At 33.9% G+C, this 17575-nt stretch overlaps 1 protein-coding gene and 1 long non-coding RNA gene across 2 annotated transcripts in view; both read left to right on the plus strand.

Moving 5' to 3' along the window:
* Positions 1 to 17575, plus strand: part of LOC137403553 (uncharacterized) — a 411606-nt gene that overhangs the window by 112028 nt on the left and 282003 nt on the right. The window lies entirely within an intron of this gene.
* LOC137404591 (uncharacterized) lies at positions 800 to 16057 on the plus strand. Its single transcript, XR_010979713.1, has 4 exons — positions 800 to 908; positions 5429 to 5579; positions 8252 to 8392; positions 15377 to 16057. It is a non-coding gene; the product is annotated as an uncharacterized lncRNA (long non-coding RNA).

Consider the following 17575-nt stretch of genomic DNA (forward strand, 5'->3'; position numbering starts at 1 on the left):
GTACAAAGCCATTTGCCCAGCTGCTTGCATTGAAAGCTGCTCATCCATAACAGCTCATGTATTGCTTTCCAGTTGGCAAGCACTTTATGTATGCCTATATCAAATTTATCGGCATGTCCACCAACATATCAACTGGTCGTGGATCAGTAGTTTGTTATCTGTTTAGGCCTACGTAGTCATTAAAGTCATCTTTCCTGAGAGATGTTACAATGATGAACAGATCTCAAATGCTAGTTCAACGCTTCTTCCCAGTCATTGGATGCGTAACCAACCTGATTTCCAAGGGCTGGTAGGTCATCCTTAACTAGTTCACTTAATAAGCTTTTTACTCAATGACCTCGCATAGACCTTTCAACACATTAGTTTCAACACTTGTTGCCATTTGTCTGTTGCTTTGAATTTCTTTGCATAAAGTGAACCTTTTTGCGGTATAATTTTAATTTATTTTAGACTTGATCGATACCCCAAACTTTTTTTTTAACTTTTGATAAACGCGATAATAATACCTCAAAAAAATACCATAACGCATTTATTTTGATGCAACAACACTCTATCTTTCAGTCCTACTCCCATCCTTCAATAAAAAATGGCCCTCAATTTTTCAAACAATTGCTTTAAGTGGTCTCAAATAGCAGTACCATTAAAATAGAGTTAGCATTCAAATATAGGTTTAACGGTAGCCCACTTTCAACATGTCTGCAAATACCAAATAAAAGGGGGTCAGAGGCTCAATGCATAAAGTGGTCATCAACTTTCTTACTTAATATTATGTTACAAACATTTTACTTTTGTAGAAGTTGTTTGATCTGGAGAATAAAGATGAGCTCTCCACACCGAACTATAGTCCCTCGATCATTTCCTCATAGAACCAATCATATCGGTCTACAAGTTTTTAAAAAAGCTAAAGGGTGAGTTTATAAGCCCTTGTGTTTTTAGTCTTGATCTTTTGATGATTATAGTTGGCTCTGGAGACTGCAGTCATTAATTACATTGGGCAGTTGGCTAAACCAAAATACCATAGCACTGGCAATCAAAAAAATAACTAAAACAATAGTTAGGATGCAAAATACTAATGTATGAAGTTGTATGTACAAATTATCCGTTTTTTATATTTATGTACAGTATTTCAACTATGTATAAATTTAGTATAAAGTTTATTAAAATATTATTATTAAATATTAATATTTAAATGTTAATATAAAAATATTAACCATTTTTGCAAAGTTTGACTGATTTTTTTAATGAGTTTAATTTGGGTTCTCAGAATTGAAACGTTTTAAAACACAAGCAGGTTTGTACGTAGTCCATTAACTGAGTGCATACAACAGGCTGTGCAGTGCAGCTCAGCACAACGTACGCGTTTAGCCAAGATCAATGTTCTATGGCTCTTACAAAGTTTTCCGTACAAAACACTTTTTTTAGTGAGTAGCTGATTAATTGATTAATTGATTAATGGATTACTGATTGCTTCCTATTTTATTAGCAAAAGAGGCCGAGAACACGGCCGAGCTCACACTGCAACACACTTTTAGCTTTTTGTTCGCATCTTTAGATGTAAAATTTTCTGTTGATTGATGTGTATATAAAAAATCTCATAGGCGGCGGGTTCAAAAATAGGGGCCATGCTAACCTGAGGGCACACTTCATTCATTGGTGAAAGTTAGGTCTTTAACAAAAGCTATTACATTTATGAGAATAGCGATTTGTATACCAAAATATGTTGTATTCTAATAAATAGTGTATTACGTTGTTCTATATAGAACGATATGGTAATGATGCTACCATATCACTACCAGGCACACTGGCTTTTTAGCTATAACTAAAAAACAACTTGTATTAACCGTTTTAGGCAACACTCTTGCTCACCTAAATTCTGGAGTTTTCTGTTCATGTAATAATATTATGTTTTCCAAACTATGATACAATTAAAAGTGCTCTTGTGAATCCTGGTCATCAAATGCTTTTAGCATTTTTTTATAACATCAAGTGGCAATTAAATTTTCCTATTTAATAATAATAATTTATTGTGTTTTCCAAACTATGATACAATTAAAAGTGCTATTGTGAATTCTGGTCATCAAATATTTTTAGCAATTTTTTATAACATCAAGTGGCAATTCAAATTTCCTATTTTCCAGCAAGATCAATAAATTTTTAACCCCTCTTAGCATTTTCAACATATTGAAGAGTGAAGTAATAATTTGTGGACATGATCCACAATAATCATGAACTTGTGGTATGACTCTTACTCTGTTTCTTACATCAAGCCTGCTTATAAACATGCTGTCAAAATGCAGTTGCATTTAAAGGTCGACTCGCAACAAAATTTACATTACAGTTATTTGGTATCAAAAAATTCACCATGTCTTACTCTACTGGGTTGTAGGTGCAGAATTTGTAGAATGGTAATTACAAGCTCTTAAAAGCTCAAAAATGAACAGTTAATCGCAGCCATCAGGAAAACATCGTAGGTTAGAATCCCTGTATTTTGATTACGTACTCAACTCAATGTAGTTATTGTTCTGACATGCAGTGTTATCACGTAAAATTAAAGGCCAATCACAGCCTCAGTATAAAACGTCTCGTAGCACTAGTTTATGACAAACACTTCGGGTTCTACCGGGAAGCTCTCATCAAATATACATGCTCAATTATAAATGCTCGCTACTTTACAATTTTTTCAGCTTGGTGTAGTTTTTTTGTCGTAATTTGATCATGTGACCCATAATTCCTGTCAAAAAGCATGAACAATTTCTGCAGAATCCTTTGACTATCGCAGGTGACCAACAGGCTCCTCATGTCATCAGAGGATGGTATACATTCCTTCGAACTAAAGTTAAAAAATAAAATAATTTTTAGGCGAGGTTTTGAGATATCAGTGCTCAAAGTGACAGCATTACAATGATCAGGAAATAGTCACCTAAGGACAATAGACATGATTTATTGAATACATGAGGTAAATTTGTAAAAATACTTTGACAAATGAGGTTGCAAAAAAGTTTAAACAGAAGCCATCACTGCGCAACTTACACCCCATTTTAGCCGTTTCGTAAAGGGATTCCAACCTATGACGTTTTTGTGATGGCTGCGATTAACTGTTTGCTTTTGATCTTTTAAGATCTTGTGATCACTTTTCCCCATATTTTGCACTTACAACACAGCAGAGTAAGATACGGTAAATGGTTTGAGACTAAATAACTGTAATGTAAGTTTTGTTGCAAGCTCACCAATAATTTACGCATAAATTGTCTCAGTTATTTTTTTAATCATTTAAGAATTAAATTAGCTATAATAATAATTAGCTCGATTAATATTAAAAGCTTGGAAACCTCTGGTATTGTTTTTTTTTTGAATTATACACATATACAATATGATTCTCAAATACAGCAAAGCATGACGTAAAAGTAATACAAAGCAGATTTTACACTGATTGCTTCTGTTTTCTTTTGACGAAGCTGTTTCAGTGCGAATCAAATTGTTCAACTCCTGAGCTACTGTGAACCTAGTAGGACAGTAAAGATAGTCAAAGTGTTTTCGCATAACCAAGTGCTGCATGATGTGGCTTTGTCAAGCTTTTGTATGAATGGGTCGCAATCTCAAAAACCATGGTCAAGTCGCAAACCATGAAGTTGAGTTATCCGACTATAAAGCTGCACTAACTGAATAAGTAATACATTTTTTTTAGATATACAGCTATTTCTATGACAACCAGCTACAATCTGTTTAGATTTTTAACTTCAGCATAATTTTCTGGATATAAATTCAGAAATCTAGATAAATATCACAACATCTTGATTGATATTGGTTGCTATGACATTTTGAAATGTAAACACAATTGTGCATTAGTTTTTGTTTCTCAAACTTCAACACTTGTTTTCTCGGAACTATGTTTTGGCATTAATGGTTTCAGCATTCAGCATGCATTAATTACATGCATTCAGTTTATTGACCATAAAACCTGCTGTAATTGAGGTAAAATCAAAATTTTGTTTTGCAAAATAGCTGTGAACTCACTCCTTTTGATAGTAGTGTAGATAACTCCCAATCTCAAACCACTGATTTAACCATGGTTTCTGAGATCATGACCCAAATTGTTTATGATTAGTGAGTAATTGACAAATTACTTTACTGTATATATACCTGAATGAAAAAAGCAATTGTTTGTATATGTTGAACCAATAAAAATATGTTTACAACCCAAGTGTAGTTTCGCTTTGCGAATACTTGCTTTATGACAATTTCTTCTTAGAAATGACAGTCATGTCGGAGGCATAACAGCCACACATTTTTACTAGTTTTAGTTCTATGGACTGGGTAATTTTATTGAGTAATAGTGCTGATGAGAGTAATTATTTTTATCAGTAATAATATATTGTAAACTAATAATATTCATGAATCATCTGACTCGAGTTTTATGCTCACCTCACGGTAATTTCAAAATGAACGAAAAGTGTTCCCTCTCATTCTGCAACACATTTTTTATAGTTTTCGCGGCATCAACTAACGTATTATTATACTGATAAATTTGCTATAAAAAGACTGTTAATAGATCATGTGGTTTAAAGTTATAACCATTTATACAGACTCATTTTAGAAATTAGGTGTCACTAATTACTTATGTCGCAGTAAAGAAATTCCTTTCGTAGTAAAGGAGTTGACGTTAGTTTGTTAAATACATCATGTAGTTACCACACTGTTTAGAACAAATAGTGCTAATGTAAAACTACAATAAAAATATGTCATCGCTAACATAAATTTGCTACCAGTTTTAATTTTATATTATACTATATATTTTATATAAGTTTTGCATTTTCTATTAAAGGATTTTATATGTTCCCAGGACAAAAAGAAGCCACTGCAACAGGCTTTTCATAGAAATGATTTTAAACTCTATCTTAGTATGATAGATATTTCTGTAACAAGTATTGATGTGGCTAATTGTGCCTAATACTTTTATACGCTTTTGACTAAGTCGAACAAATCTAGTTTGTTTCACTCTTACCACCTGCCTCAAGTCGGTGCAAATGATCATCAAAAATTTGATTTCTTTGTGCCGCTAAAAATGGCACATTAAAGAAAATTTAGTTTGGTGAACACTCAAATATTGGTTAATTATTTGCCTTGCTAAAAACCGTAATAGACTCATCTGGATTACATGTACAACTTAGCTGCCTAGGTTGCTAACTCGTAGTTCCGTGGCTTGTTATCATTTTGCTTGTTAGGGAGTAGTAATCTTTTTAAAAAAATGAACCCGCTTTTTTTGTTGGAAACATACCATTCAAGCAGCAAATGTATGTCAGTGCTACTGCGCATTATGCTGGTTAATATTCTCAGCTTTGTTAATCATTCTTAGTATTGAATAAGTGTTGCTGCTTTTTGGTTTGTCTCTTTTTCCATATATATGTAACTATTATGTATGAATTTTTAGCTTCATGAAGCTGGTGCAGAGTTCTTACTAACCCTTTAGTGACCGCGGGCTTACGGCTGGAATTCCCCCAGCGCACCAGAGCATTTACTATGGTTATTTGAGCCTTCGATACCACTGCGTAAAAACTGCATCAACTTTCATCAAAATTGAGGTAGATACATAAATTAACATGCACAAGAATGCTGAGAAATTTCTCTACAAGCTGATTCTTTTTATGTAACTAGCTTGCATTTGCTTTCCTGCAAAACTCTCAATTCGTTGAAGCGACGAGTTTTTTTTATTTTTGTCGGTCATTTTCAATTGTTTTTATATTTGCTAAAAGCAATTTTGCAATGTTGTATAAATAATTCCTGCATGGATTTATATGTTCACAACAATTTAAAAAAAAATTAGTCGTCCAAGAGCATTGAAAGTGGAGTTATGAGCTCCAATGTATAGCGGGAGCACCACTGGAAATGCTCAAGACGCCTTGTCCATAAGCAGCGCAAGACAGTCACCCGACAAGGTTGCTCCAACTTTTGTGCAAATTGGCACAAAACTGTGAATAAATATGCATCTGGAAGCTGAGAAATTTTCCTGCAGAATGAGATTTTTTCCTCCACACAGCTTGCAAAAACTTGGCAGCTAGACATATAATTATATGCAGTTACGATTTTTTGCTCTAGTTTTTATGCATTTCTTGAGACTATAGATCTATGTAAAAGTTTTGCATATAAAGTCAATGCACAGGTTCATGTGTGCTGCAGCAAACATTAACCGGTTGTGTGCAAGAAGAATTAAGTCGTGAGCCTATATTCACACATTTGGTGAAGCAGCAAAAAACATGAAGTAACATTTATTATGAGCAGAAACAGCAAATCATGGACTACTAGATTGCAAAACAATATGAGAACAGAACTTTTTGATTAGACCGCTGCTCTGAAGATGAAAGTGTGCAACAAATACAGCACACCAATGCACAACTAATACAATAGATTAGCAAATTTATGTAAAAATGCTAGCAATACAAAGCAGTGAAGCATTTGCGGAAACAATAAAATACCATTTGTAAATAAATTTAGTTAGCATGGTAAAGATCAAAACATGACTTGCACAAATATATTCCACTTGTGACTCCGCTGCCAGTGCATTCAGCTTGCTCGTCGACAATGTATACAGACAACTGGTGCACATAGCCAGAGACAGCAACGGAAAGCAAATAACTTAATTCCAAATTTAGATCTGTTAGATGGAATATACTGTCTGAAGTTGAGCCATCCTTCCCATGCCAGCAAGCTTTCATCTACAGTTATAAATTTATCAGAGTGAAAAACAGGATAGAACCAGTCGCATGTCATGGCAAAATTTTTTTCTAACTTGAACATTTTATTGCCAGTAGGGTCTTCAAAATTGTCAATAAAGTGTAAGCTTGCTTCTAACTTTCTTTCAATTTTTAAATTGATTAAAAATCAGCGCAGATAATAAAGGAATGTCACAGTGGACCAGTAAGGCAGCAGAGTAGGCTTTTTGAGAATACCTAAATGCAAAACTAGACAAACAACTCGCCAAATCTTTATCATCAACAGGCTCCGACGCATCGCAATGTTTTTGAAGGCCATATTTATTTGTTTCGTTCAAAATAATATTTATAGTGACCGATGTTTAAAAAGCTTTGAATAATAAAAAACACCTACCTGTTTAAGAATTCAAACTTATACTCCTGCCAGACTGTTAGCAAAATGTAATTATTTTGGTTTTAAATCAGCTCCTCTTTGATATCCGTCATTATTAGCCGTTTCAACACCGGCCGTTTCAGTCTCACTTTCGCAATCCCATTCATTTTGTTGATTCTCTTTTTTACTTTCATCGGCTTCCTCACATTTTTTGGTCTAAAATCCCCTTCTTCACTTTCAAACCTGTCGTTATCTTCCTGTAAACAAATCTTTTTAATAGCGCTTCAAATATCGCATCCGTTCATGATGATCAGCTTTCCATAAAGACCGTTCAACTTCTAACAAAGTGTTCTTTTTGCACATGCGTAGAAGGGAGTAATTACAGCCTCAAAACAGTAGTATGATATCTTTTAAAACTCCTCAAAATATTAATGAAAAATGTTAGTGCCATTTTTAAAATAAATAAATGAATTTAAAAAATACCTATCGAAGACTCAGATCTGATTGCAATTACGGGTTTGGTGCGCTGAGACTGCGCTCTCAGCCCATAAGATTTACGGGAACGGTGTGGAAAAGGTTAACAATAATTTGGTTGAACGTCAGGTTCTGGTTATGTTTTACAAATTGGACTATGCCCTGTGAATAACTGCTTAATTTCAATTATGTACACAGCTCCTATTCACCCTTGCATGTTTATAGTTGTCGTGTTCTTGCATTCCTGTTACCTGTTTACCGGCGATAGCACTTGTACAAACTATAGGTTAGCGTAGCGTCTGAGACAGGAACAGAAACTTGCAGTTAACACCCATGGTGACGAGCTCTAAACTTTACCTTACAATAATATCTAGAAGCCAAGTCCAAATCAAGGTCAGAGAACTGACAATCGATTTCATGACTTGGTGATCGCTTTTGAAATTTTGTTCACATTGCTTAAGTCATGCTCTTCTAATGCCTAAAGACTACACCGGTGAGGAATATAAAAGCTGTGATTGAATGTCAGGGCTAGAATACCAAATACACTTCTACTTGCTCAGTTTTTGTTTTTTCTGCAGCAATCAATGAACTTGCAAACGATTTGCTGTAAACGTATGTTGAAAACAGTTAATGTAAATCGGAAAAGATTCTATTAAAAAAAAACTTGTTATTTCTATTTTGTTATGAATCATTGCAGAGTGCTGCCATAACATGTCCTGCATCCTCTTTGATGCTAGTCAAGTTATCTACAGAACTGGCAATTTAAGGTTCAAACAGCTTACATACATCTTTGGGATGTTTCTGGTCAGAAGAGAGTGGACACAAGAACTTAGTGAAGGTAAATCACGGTGTTTATAGACCAAAATATTGAGAAACGTAGAATGAGCTTTAGTGAAAAAAAAATTTTTTTTTAGAGGTATTTTACAATTATAGAGATAAAAAATCACTTCTAGTCTTAAAAATTCAATTATATTATTTTTGGCAAATACATTTAACACTTTTGCTATCACATCAATTTCTGACCAAACAAAATTAATTCAAACAAATTTTCAAAAAACTGATATACTAAGTAATTTACTGATTACTATGTATTTAAGTAATATCACAAAAATCAAAACCTACCGTTTCACTGTTAAATGCATCTTTTTCAAAAAAATTCTACAAAATAACTATGAAACTGTTTAGTGAGTCCCAATCTCACAAATGTTCTGACGCTTTCTTTGCGTTGAATGAACGCTGTGTGTTTCTTATTGCCATGACGATAATGATCTGGTTTTTCTGTTTTGATAATAAGTAGAAATGAAACTGTTAGGCTAAAAATTATTCTATTGGTTGCGGGTGATTGGCAACCAAATTGTTTTGGTAGAGACAGAGTTTGATTTGTCTAGCTAATGTGTGTGCTCCGTAATGAAAAGAAAAGTGAAACCCTCATGATAAGCCAATACCTCGGCTTATGGTCTGTACTTATATTACCTCGGAAGCCGTGACATCGGCTTATGGTAGCGAAAGAGTTAATAATTTGCCCCATGCTATACCCTTTATAACTTTCAATGGCATTCATGTTGGTTAATAGATTGACTCGCATATTAGTATTACTTACAATCTGTTTGTGATAAATCCAATTTTTGCTCAAAATCCCGTTCTGCTTGTCATAGCTATCTTTTGCAGTTATCCTTCATTTTTCGTGATACACAGGGACATTGGTTCTTTGTGAAAAGTGAAATCGCAAAATAAAAAGTAGTTTTTTTTACGTACTATATATACATGTACATGGCTCAAACTTTTTTGTTAAAACACCTGCATTTTTCTCTAAACATAATGTATTTGTTTCCTGTATGATAAATAAATTGAAGTTCTCTTGATTGACTGTTATGCCGTATTTCAATTTCAATCCCAGTATGGTAATTCAAAGAATGAACTTCAAGTGTATGGGCATAGTTTGGACTTTATCTGGTTGGAATATCTGTCCAGTAAATGCTCTTATAATGCATTCCTCTTATAACGGGAACTCCACCTAAAAATAATTTATGTAAAGCTTTTGTTTGATGCAACATAAATACTTTCACATGAAGTAAAGTGTCAAGTTGGTGCAAATTCTCAAATTCAATGACGAGAATTTTATAGCTGGCTTTAAAAATATAGTTTACATTCTTGCCGAACTGGAGCAATAAGAGTATGTATAGGGTTCGCTATTATAGATTTTAGTACATTGTTAACTCTTTTGCCACCGCAAGCCTATGCATCAGCTTATCAATAGGGTTTCACTTTTTTTATTAGGAAGCCCACACATTAGCTAGACACATCAAATTATGCCTCCAATTAAAGAAATTTGTTTCCAAGCAGGTGCAACCAATATAATTTGTTTGCAGTTCAACCATTCTAACATTTCACAGTAATTTAAGTACAGACAGTAAGCCGGTGTATTGACGTTTCAATAGGGTTTCACTTTGCTTTTCATTACGAAACCTACACATTAGCTAGACTAATAAAGTCTGGTCTCGCACGAGACCACCTTGTTGCTAGTCAGGTGCAACCAATATACATTATTTTTGTTCAACTATTCAATTTCCAATCATTTTTTCAAAACGGCAAAACCAGATCGTTATCGCAAACAAAGCGTCAGAAAAATTGTGAGAGTGAGATTCACCAAACAATTCTAAGCTTACCTTGTAGAGAACATTCTTTTAAATAAGATGCATTTTACAGTAAAATAATATCTGTTTTCATTCTTGAGTTATTGCTTAAATACTAGCGGTATATCGCTTTTTTTCGAAAAACCGTTTGAATTAATTTGGGAAGGTTAATCATTCGGTCAGAATTTTATGCAGTAGCAAAAGAGTTAAACTAGTTTGCCATTAGAAGATGTCAGTTGTGTCAAAAAATAGAAAAAATGACTAGCCTTTCATAAACTCCCAAAAATTGGAAAGCTACCTATTGGTGCAAGCATTGGAGTATTGATATACCCAGATGAATGTTATGAGCTCTAGTCTCATCAAAAATATATATTTTTCCTAACTGTATCCCGACGATGGATAAATGAAAAGTCAGACAGACACCGCTTTCACCTTGTTAGTTAGCAACAACAAGTATCAATCAGTCTTTTGTTGCTTTTATTTACTTCACCTTCTTGTTTGTCTCCAAATTCATGTCTACTGCCAATTAACCAGAATGTTTTTAATTGTTTAATCGGTTGATATGAGCATTAAAGTGGAAATTTTACCTGAGCTAGTAATTATTTCAGTTTTCTTGAATAGTGTTACAAAAACGAACTGTAACAAACAGGCGCAGTGGCACTTGCATGCCAATGGCAGAGTAACTTTATTGTAAAAGCACATGCCATAATCGTGTAAACCAAGGCTGAAAATCTGTTCTACTAGAAACTTCTGAGCTATTTAAAGGACTTTAATAATGTCTATATAATCTCAGATTTTTTGAATTTTTTTAAAGTGCTCGAAAGGGCAACTTCATGTTTTTTTGTCCCAGCATTGAACCTTCTTCAAATAGATTACAATTTTTGGAGAAAAGCCGTCTGCACAGCAATTGAAGGCTCATGTTGTTCGTTGGAGCTTAGGACATATTATTTTAGTGTTAATTGTGTTTTAGTTGTATCATGCGTATTTTGGAAGAAAACATTAAACCTAGAAAGAGTAATTCAAAGTGGTCTAAAAACATGCGAGTTATAAAGCAAGCTGACTTATTTTTAATAATCCTAGCTTAGACAACTGAAAAGATTATTTCTGTAAGAAATGACATCTTGAAGCATATTTGTTAAAAAAATTATTTGCTTGCAAAATCTGTTGGTCTAAACTTTTCTTGATTTTGCTGGACTTGCTGGACGTACTATTTTAGTGTTAGCCCTTTGGCAGAGAAACGACTAAAATGTCGTTTACCGGTTGCGTGAAGAAACAAAATTTATGTCGCTTTCGGTAGACGTTTATAAAACTGTCGCCTAGTAACGTTAAACAAAGGATATGAACACTAGTAAGTTTTAAATATATCATCAACAATATATCGGTTGATGATTTACAATATGAAATGATTATCTGAGAGGCTTTGATTTGTGCTAAAAACTAAACAAATTGCCTCTCCTTGAAAAAGAATAAAATTTGGAAAAAACAGTCAACATCAGCTCGACTTTCAAAACGGTAAAATAAAAGATTATTTGATCCTGCGATCATTAGTGACTTTTTGTTTGATCAGAATCAAAATAATTCAAATAATAGAAGTGATGTAAACTTTTTGGATTTTTAATAAACTTGGAAAATATAGGGAAAACGATCGTTGTGGTGTCAAATGCCTTCCAACGCTAAGTTGGTTAATATGCATCTGCAATGTGAGATTTCAAAATTTGATCACTGGCCATTTAAGAAGAACTAAATAGTTTTAGTGTAATCAGTATTAATAATACAAATAAAATCCACATTGATCGAAAAGTGTGCGTGAGGATCTTGTCTGTTTATATTTGCCTCCAGTGTCACCTGCCTACAATAAATGATTTTAGTTTACATAAAACCTGTTGTTATTCAATAAAAGCACTGATTCAACTTATGCTACTTCTATTTCAGCTCATCAAAAATTGGTAAACTTGCAATGAATCTATGTACTTATTTTATATATTTAGCTCTTCATCTTAAGCTTTCTTAAATTGCAATTGAGGTCCGTAAAAGTCGACGATAATTTTTTGCGATAGATGTAAGAAATAGAGTAGTAGTCATACCACAAGTTCATGATTTTTGAACAATTTATTACTTCATTCTTTAATAAGTTGAAAATGCTAAGACGGATTAAAAAAATTATTGATCTTGTTGGAAGAGAGGAAATTTGAATTGCCATTTGATGTTATAAAAAATTGCTAAAACATTTGATGACCAGGATTCACAAGAGCACTTTTAATTGTATCATAGTTTGGAAAACATAATATTATTACAGGAGCAGACAACTCAAGAATTTAAGTGAGCAAGAGTGTTGCCTAAAACGGTTAATACAAATGGTTGTTTAGTTATAGCTAAAAGGCCAGTGTGCCTGGTAGTGGTAGCATCATTACCATATCAATCTATATAGAACAACGTAATACACTTTTTATTAGAATACAACATATTTTGTTATACAAATCGCTATTCTCATAAATGTAATGCCTTTTGTTAAAGACCTAACTTTTACCAATGAATGTGTGTGCCCTCAGGTTAGAATGGCCCCTATTTTTGAACCACACCGCCTATGAGATTTTTATAAACATATCAATCAACAGAACTTATTACATATAATGATGCAAAGAAAAAGCTAAAAGTGTGTTGCAGTGTGAGCTCGGTCGTGTTCTCAGCCTTTTCCGCTAATAACATAGGAAGCAATCAGTAATCCATTTTCAAAAGTCTATTGATTGCCCATTTCTGAAACCTTGGTAACTTTAAAGGTCTGACACGGCTGGTTAAGTAACCAGCCGTGTCAGACCTTTAAAGTTACCAAGGTTTTTTTACTACACTTGTAGTAAAAAACGAAATTGCGAGAACAAAAATATGTGCTCCCAAAAAACGGAAAATCCCAGGTCGGTGAGGGTTGTTAACATGTTTTCTATTGGTTCAATGCAGGCAGATGATTCTTTTCTTTCAAATAGGTACACGTATGACAGGCTAATTAATCAGCTACTCAATAAAAATGTGTTTTGTACAAACATATTTGTAAGAGCCATAGAACATTGATCTTGGCTATACGCGTATGTTGTGCCGAGCTGCACTGCCTGTTGTATGTAAATGTTGTTTCAGCCTGTTGCAAGTAAATCTTGTTTCTTTTTTAGATCAGCTGTCTCAATGAAGTTCTGCTTGGCTTTTAAATTGGCATCCCACTGTGTGGTCGTGTTTCAGTCAGTGTTTTTCACCTCCGTGTTTCATGTCGCAAGCAGAATTTCGCGATAGTAAAAGTACTTAGATGATACACCCTAAGATGCATTCAAAACAGTATTGTACGATAGCTTAGTGCTATAGACTACAACCCTATTCTGGTGTTTCAAACTATTGCCAGTTAGGAGTGTGGTAAGTAGCAGCTAAAGCTAAATGTCTTTATTATATAAAATACCTAAATACTGGCAAGGCAGAAGCGCATGGAAAACATGTAACTATAGAAACTGTTCATAGCAAGATATCCCTTTTGCTGCCATATGCGCATTTATGCAAAGTGTATGGCCAACTGTCATATGCACACTATAGCAAATTTTCAAGCAGTCGCATAGTAACTTAATTTTATTACTTGTTGATAACATAACCAGCAACCTTTAGTACTTTTATAGTATTGACAGTGTTGTCTAAATATTTTTCTATGAAAGTTGCATAAATTCGCAAGTCTGTTTTAAGTCTTTGTTTGAAAAATTTCAACTCGGAAACGCTCATCTTTTTTTCAACATTTGAACTATTTAGCGTTATTATGGCCTTCGCAAGTTCCTCGCGACTTAAAAAACAAAGAGTTACATATGTTGATGAAATTGCAGCCAATTCAAAATCTGGCTTAGTAATTAGAAAGATAATGAAAGACGCAGCACTAACTCTGACGGTAATCTGCTAAGTTCTGACGGAAATAATAGTTTTGTAAGTGTAAGTAAAATTGGAGATGATCATTTTAGTTTCATTGCGATCACAGCTTTACATAGGTTTAGTAATGCACAAAGCATAAACATGTCGATTTGGTGCATAGCTCTGGTAACACGTTTGCAAAATAAAATGTTACAAAAATGTTTTAGAGTTTGAAGTTTAAAAAACCCGTGAACATACCATGAAGTAAAATCACGATCTTTCAGTAAAATGACTGACAGTAAGCCGATGCTTAATTGGTACATGGATGGCAGCAATAGGCATATCTAAACACACCAACCTTAGAGTGTTAAAGGCCAGCTGAATAATAAGGGATTTTTATACAATTAAATAGTCAATCTGTGCATTAAAAAACATTGACTGTTAGACAGTTAATAATTTTATTCAGCTCAAGAGTTGGACTAAACTTGGTTTGTACTAAAAATACCATGGCAGTCTAGAGTGCGGTAAAATATTGTCAGTTGCAATAATTAAACATTCAATTATTGCAAACTATTGCAAGAAGGTCAATTAGCACAATTGTTATTGTGTCAGTCTAACGCGTTGAATCTTGCAAGTTTAAATCCTATGTGACACAATTTTTTTTTTCTGATTTCCAACTGTGGCTTTAGATGGACATATACTGTTCTCATAATAGTACAGGCTGAATGTGTACAATGTTGTTGATTTTTGTGCGTTTTGCTTAGAAGGGAAAGGAACAGTACCGCTGTAATTGTTGGTTTGTAAAATAGAGCTTTTCTTAATCCAACTATTTATTACATATTATATTTCAATGATACCATTCTTAACTAAGATTTGAACAAAGAAGCATTAGCTTGAAATAAATCACTGATGATAATCATTGTTTTTAATTTTACTGAGCGAAATGATTTGTGTTAACCACAACATTAAAACAAACTTTTTCAAAGAAAAGCTTATTGATTAAAGTTTTATTGTTAGGTGGAACATCAGCATACTTAGAATTGCAATATCTTTAGGAGAAATGTAATTATGCAGTTTCAGTAGGAAGACATCTTCTGTGCCACACCTACATGTAGTAGTGCTGCCAAAGTAACCCGCTGCAAGAGCTTCATTTTAAAGTTCAGGTCATTTCCTAAGTATTTTGAAACAACGTGATGGAACACACTTTTTAGTAATTAATGTTAGAAAACCTCCTTGATATTTTGGGAAAGTCTGTAAAATGGGTAGGGTTCAAAATTCTCCTAATTTTCAACTATACAACTTACTAAATGGTTTCTTTGCAGGAAGAGCAGCAACTCTACCCGTTGAAGCATAGTGGTCTAGAATGCCTGACCTTCAAACGACAGGTTGTTGTTCAATTTCCAAAAAGGTCTCCAGTGACAGGAAAGACATCCAAGCTTGAAGTTCTTTCTGCAACTGGGCGTGTCTGCAATCAGCAAAGTTCCCTTGCCAATTACTTTAGAGATGTCTTGCTAGAATATTATTGTAAAAAATTGTGCCTAGCCGTTGGTTACACTAACCATAACATATTGCACTATACTCAACATGCAAGGGACTGCTCACACAAATCACAGGACAATTATTGTAGCAGCAGTGTTTTGAAGCTCTAAAACTTTATTTGACAGAAATAAATCAGATAATCCATTTTTGTTGACAAAAGGTTTGATGCTATGCTTTGTAAATCATTCAATTTTCAATATTTTGGTATTGCAACAACTGTTCGGGCTGCTTTTGATGGTTGGTTCCATTTTCACAAAAGACCTTTAGGTTCATACAAACTCATTGTTTGTAATAATATTGTCTTTGTCATTGTTGCACTCAATTAAACTATTTGTTTGACACGCCTATATTAAGCTTATAACATCTCTAAACTCTACTCCCTAAAGGGGCCGCTTATGAATTCATTTTTTTCTTTTGACTAAGAATGATATTTTGAAATGAAAGTGTTGACCAATGTTGATAAATGCGAGATGAATATCTATGTAATCTTCACAGTGTGTTCAAAGTTACTCATTGGTTTCATCGAAGGCTCCTATCATAAATTTTTTTATAATTCAAAGGCCACCACATGCTATCTTTTCCAGTTTTGTCTGCTAGTAGCAATGATTGGATTTGATGAACATGTTTTAGTAACGAAAGTGGTCACAGTTCATGTTTGAAATTTATGTTTTGAACATTTTAGCTCTGTGAATGTAACGGGCATATTTGCAGCATGCTTGAATATATGCGATGCTTTAATATATGATCACAAAGTGTATTTGTTTCTATGTGAAAACTATGATGATCTCGATACCAATCCGATCATTATTGCAACTTGTTTAAAACTAACAAAATGCTAGTTCTTGTGTTGCTTAACACGAACAAGCTATAAAGGGTGAAACAAAATTTTCATGTGGATAAACAATATGACAAACATTTGATCAAAGCACAAAAATATTTGCCGATAAGTCTTTTTTTGGCATTAGTTGACCAAAGTCCTGAAAACCGAATTAGTTGGCTTTTGCAACCTATTATTAAAACATTTTATCTAATAATCAAGGTTCATTGCAACTAAAATCCTTAAAATTAAATATCATATGGAATTTAGCTAAATTCATATAAAAAGAAGTAATGTAGACCTTGACACTAAGACTATCTAATGCTAGACATAAAAAACCTAATAGGAGTCCATGAAATTAAAGAGAAGATAATTGCTTGTGCAAAAGAGAAAACAACTCCAAATTTTGTATAAAAAAATTCAATTTATGCGCTAATGGGAGGCCCTCCAATTCATACTACAGAGCCTCCCAACCTGCAAAATTTTCCAAAATGTTGCATTCTCCGGCAAAATTTTTGCAAAATGCAAAATAGATACGTATATGCGATCAGCATGACGAGTAGAGTTGTTTTAGCATGTTTTTAGCGAAGCCTCCTATCAGAAGCCTCCTATTATTCAAAAGCCCTATATCGTGGATATATTTTCCAAAGTGGCCTCCTATTCACTACAATTTGAATATATATATATATATATATATATATATATATATATATGTACCTGAGCCCATCCAACACATCATCAGTGGATGCAGGCAGCTAGCAGGGAATGACTTCTACATCCAAACTGACTTGCATGTCCTAGCAATCCAACCAGATATAATGGTGGTAGACAAGGAGAACAAGAGGGCTACTATAATATATATAGCAGTACCCAATGACTACAATATAGCCATCAAAGAAAAAGAAAACGTAGAGAAATATCTCCCTCTTGGAGAAGAAATTGAAAAATGCTGGAATGTAAGAACAACTGTAATCCCAGTAGTCATTGGGGCACTGGGCGCAAAAACACCGGCGCATGAAATGTGGCTTGCCCAAATACCAACAACAATCAACTCAGGTGAGTTGCAGAAAAGTGCGCTATTGGGAACAGCTAAGATATTGAGGCAAGTGCTCAAACTCCCAGGTCTCTGGTAGGAGGCCCGAGTTAGAGCAGAATTTACCACCCA

This window comes from Watersipora subatra, chromosome 9, assembly GCF_963576615.1.
Source record: "Watersipora subatra chromosome 9, tzWatSuba1.1, whole genome shotgun sequence".
Classification (NCBI taxonomy): Eukaryota; Metazoa; Bryozoa; class Gymnolaemata; order Cheilostomatida; family Watersiporidae; genus Watersipora; species Watersipora subatra.